Genomic DNA, 4,839 nt, shown 5'->3' on the forward strand with positions numbered 1-4,839 from the left:
CCCAGACATTAAAAAAAAAAAAAACATTTATAGCTGTAATTGCAATACCCCAATACCATGAAACCGTGATATTTTTGCAGAAGGTTATTATACTGTCAGAATCTCATACCGGCCAATGCCTAGTTGTGCGCTGGATAACTAAATAGTGACTCAGCCCACACAATAAGAGGTGCACTCTGCACTCGAGGGTCTCACCATTTAAGGCTTTATTCTCAGGGCTCTTCTGTTCAACATCTAGACGCTCTCACCAACGCTGATTATTTAAAACAACAAAATATCTTACCATAAATCATGCAGACAACACAGATTTATATATCAATATCATCAATACAAACTCTGTGTAAGTGCCTAGAAGAAATTAATGATTGGATGTGCCAAACCTTTCTTTACTTAAATAAAAACAGATATGATTATCTTTGGACCCAAAGAAGAATGATTAAAAGTCTGTGCTTTGCTAAAACACAGATTACAGTATAGACTGCAGTAATGCTGCAAGTGTCAGCATGTTTGAAATATAAATACAAGACCAAAGACTGTTCCTTGTATTTTATTGTCACAACAATTATCACAGTACTATGAAGAGTCAACGCAGCACTTCAGCAAGATCCTGCATGATTTACTAGTGGGTTGGGAATTTAAGTAGGAAGTCTGTACTGAGGCAAACAAACCTCCAGACACAAAGCTGCACACAGAGCTGCACAGAGCAAATGGAAGAGGTTCAGCCTCGTTCTCCAGGCATGGCTACACAACATACTTAAAGTTTTACTTTAATCAATGTGAATTTCTGCAGGAAATGGAAGAATTAAAGTTGCAAGGTCTGATCCAATAGGTTAAAATATTGTTTGTTGCTAAATGTAAATCGATTGAGCAGCTGTGTTGTGTTTATTTACAAAGCTGCTTTCTTCCTCTGCGTTGGTGCTAATAAGTAAACTACCAGAAACAGAGGAGAGGAAACTATGTACATTTTAAAACCTGAATACAAATGCAGCAGAGAGGAAAACTTAAAAGGTCAATGTTGATGCCCAGTGGGTGAAAAGCCACTACAAGGTGGCCTATTTGTGAAAGCACAGGCTGCGATTACACACGGTAACAAACACACGCACAGACGCACGCACACATGCACCTAAGCCTCAGTTGTTGTCTGGGCTCCACAAGCTGTTGACTCACTGCAATGAAAATAACCAGGCATCAGAGCCTGAGTGTGTGTCTATATCTGAATGCTGTAGTTTAGTACACTCATGGCTGACCCACAGCCTCCTGTCACTGTCCTTCGCTACTGATCATGAGCCAAAAGTGGAAAATATTTCCCCTATTACTGTGCAGTGGTGACCCACCACAGCTGCAGCTTCACCACCACTAACAAGGGATACGAGAAGAAAGCCATGTTTCCTGCAAGCCTACAATACAGAGCACAGGACAGTCTTTTATTTAAAAAAATTAAAAAATAATTAATGTGAACCTGTAATAAAACAAAGACGAGGTACTGTAACATACGGTAGGTGTGCAGGATACAGAATGTCTGTGGCCTTCAGCAAAAAAGGAAAACTGTTATTGTTTCTGATAATTGTGCCTGATAACATCTTGTCAACTGTGACTATTTCAAAACACTGAAAGTATAATACTGTCACAGGCAGATGAGATTTATTTACATAAATTGCTTGGCAAAAATAATTGTGACAGTTAAAGTATCGTATTGGCCACAACAGAATGGAAATTATCAGTTAATTGTCTGATCAATATTGGATTTTTATTATTTGATTTTGATTGATAGATTTAATGAACAAACTATGTACATGAAATCACCTGAAACAGATGGTATTATTGGCATTTCTGTGCTGCAATTTCCGACTTATTGACTGTCACATATATACTAGTCTCGCTTTGCCAGACCCTCCACATGCTGTGGAGCGTCTGGCTAGCCCACATAGCATTGTGGGATGGGACAAAAAACATGTTCTGGTTTATTGGCATTTCTTTAAACCAATCCCAACCGTCTTGGGTGGCGCTACGCTCCAAACGGAGCCACTGCAAAAAAGCCTCGGGATGGAACTTGTTTTGGTTGAACATGGGTACGTTCAAAAGTTGTTTTGGTCGTGTGAGAGAAAACTCAGATTGGACAGATAGTCTCGCTAGCTGTCTCAATTTACCTTGCAGAGACCAGAGGAGTTAACCATAGTCGTCATAAATCCTTCGGAGTTTAAGATTCCAACACAAAGAAAGTGGAAGGAAACAGACATGCATCTGGTGTCATCCTGTGACACTGGAGCAATTCTGTGGAATGTCGACAATATAGACTACAACCACACTAATACATCTGTGAAATCAGTGGATGTCAGACTAGTGACATAAGTAATGTTTAAATCTCTTATACTGCACTGCAACTTTTATTTTCATATTTTGATCGTTTTTAACTGCTCTCTAATGTTTTATGTAAAGCACTTTTAATTTCCCTATTGCTGAAAAGTGCTATACAAATAAAGCTGCTTTGCCTAGTATGGCAGATACACACTTCAAATTTAAGTAATTCATTCATATACTCTATACACATATGGAAAAATGTACACATGCATTATGTTTAAGTACTGTATGTAAGAGATATATGTTAAAAAGATTAGGCTCAAAGCCTATTTTTTACATTAATAGTCCCTAGGTAGATTTTTCACACTCACCCTAAAAGACATATACACTATGCAAAAGGTATATCAACTAGCTGACACATTTTCTAAATATCAGAATCAATGCAAAAATTACTATTGACTATTATTCAAGCTACAAGGCAAAACAGTTTCCTGTTGGGTAAGGAGTAGCCTAATTTACAAATGGCGTCAACACTACGTTTAGAACAGGTTAGCTGGCTACTCAGCATTTAATATTTCTTATTATAAACTTCTTTCATACACCTCCAGCGCAGTACGGTATAGGCTACTACAGTTTCACTTCAAGAGCGCTATGCCACATAGCTAAAGCATTTAAACCACTAAAGCTGGCCCATGTATAATCTGTGATTATAAACTTCCTCGTTGGCGTGTATAGCCACGACACAGCAATAACAAACGCGTGCCCCGTTGACAGTTGGTCATTATATAAAAACAGTACAGCGCCTGTAATGTGCATATTGTCAGAATAGCCGACTGACTGAAAAATAAGAGCAGGTTGTACTTCTCAGGTAACGGTACTTTAAATAGTAAAATAAATCAGCACTGCGTGGGTAGGTAAAGTTTGCAGAAGTGGCAAAGCAGCCATAAACGACAGGCACGTCAGCACGCTGCAGATAATGTGTTGTAGGGTGTCGAAGCTACAGGACTAGCCTAACTGCTACTTTAATTCGCATATTAATTAGTGATAGCATTTTAGTTACTCACCAGCAGCTCTCGTCTGTGTTCGTTTCTCAAACTGAAGAGGCCAACGGTTTTACCGCTCTTTATTTAGTATGCATATAACAGCACGTTCGCGTTGGCTCGCAGCAGGAGTTGCAGCTTGTTTGTGTCGTCCTCCTCTCTATGCTAGCTGCAGCTGCGTTTCTTTCAATTTGTCTCGCTCTCCAACGCGCGAGGTCAAGCTTATTTACCAACTTCACAGAGCAACCAGAGCCGTGCGTTGACGCAACCCACTATCTGACCCGCTCACTGATGTTTAGCACACAGGCTCTTACATTCAAATGTACAAATTTTGCGCAACATTGACACAGTACATGTATGCATTTCAATGTATAATGTTTTTTTTGTAGATCAACCCTATACTATCTCTCGCTTTCTTCCCTTCAGTCCCCCATTTTAACCATTAAATTGCTTTCATTTTAATCTGACCTCATTTAGCTTATCGCCACATGTAAGCACCGTACCTGCTTTGCTCAACTTTAGGATTGCACGGTTCTGGTCTTTCTCCTCCCTCCCGCTCCTCCTCTGCTCCTATTGGTCCTTGTCGTCTGTTGACAGTAGCTTGGGATTGAAACGCGGCTTTTCATTGGTCGAGCACGCAAGAAAAACAAAGTCTTTGCTGCATCCCAAAGCCTGACGCTGGATCAAGAACAAAGATAGGCTACTCTGCGGTTACTGTAGAGAATCAATTCCAGATTTGCAAGGGCCACACGGCCAATAAAAAGACACAAACCATAACCAAATCATAAAAATAATAATCTCAGTTTTGAAATTAGACTCTGTTGCAATATGTTGTTGGTAGAACAGCACCCCGACACTGCCCTGTTTGACTGTCACTAATCAATTAACAGAAGAAATGATAGCTTTAACAATGTGATAATTTGACAATTGAGTACAATATCAGTAATAATGAAGCAGTTCAAATAATAACTGTAAGATAATACTATACTAACAACTGTAGTAAAACGTACACATAAAATGCACAACTGCAATATATATATATAATTACAAGTTATAAGCCATTTCCTTAGACAACAAAAATGTTTCTTTTAAAATCCTGTCCAAATGCAAATTGGAGGCCGGACTTTGACTTTGACTTTTTGAGGGGAAGGTCTCCCTGCAGTGTCATTAAAGTGACAGCAGAGTGCGCCACAGATCCACGCAGCATGCTTTTGTTATGTAAAGGAGCTTTTTACTTTTGGCCAGACTACATGAGCTCAATTGTCCTCTTGAGTTTGACAATTTCTGTGTCACATACAGGATCAAGATAAATGATCCTTCACTCAAGGCTGAAGGATACTAAAACTTTTGTCATGTGGGGACATATAGCTAATGCAAAGAGTATACGTGCAGGTCATTTTAGTTATAACATATAAAAATCACTTTAAAAAAATCACAAAATAGGCAATAATGGGCTATCAATCAATAGCCATCACCATACTCAACAGCCCTGTGTCTGCTG

General features: G+C 39.1%; 1 protein-coding gene across 1 annotated transcript in view; it reads right to left on the reverse strand.

Annotated features, from left to right (window-relative positions):
• The window catches only part of coq8aa (coenzyme Q8A, genome duplicate a), an 18,840-nt gene extending 15,022 nt beyond the window's left edge, over positions 1-3,818 (reverse strand). The window contains exon 1 of the mRNA XM_032542400.1: positions 3,363-3,818. The gene's annotated coding sequence lies outside the window, so the exon portion shown is untranslated. The remainder of the gene's footprint in view (positions 1-3,362) is intronic.
• Positions 3,819-4,839: the final 1,021 nt, after the last annotated feature.

Source organism: Etheostoma spectabile, chromosome 18 (assembly GCF_008692095.1).
Source record: "Etheostoma spectabile isolate EspeVRDwgs_2016 chromosome 18, UIUC_Espe_1.0, whole genome shotgun sequence".
Classification (NCBI taxonomy): Eukaryota; Metazoa; Chordata; class Actinopteri; order Perciformes; family Percidae; genus Etheostoma; species Etheostoma spectabile.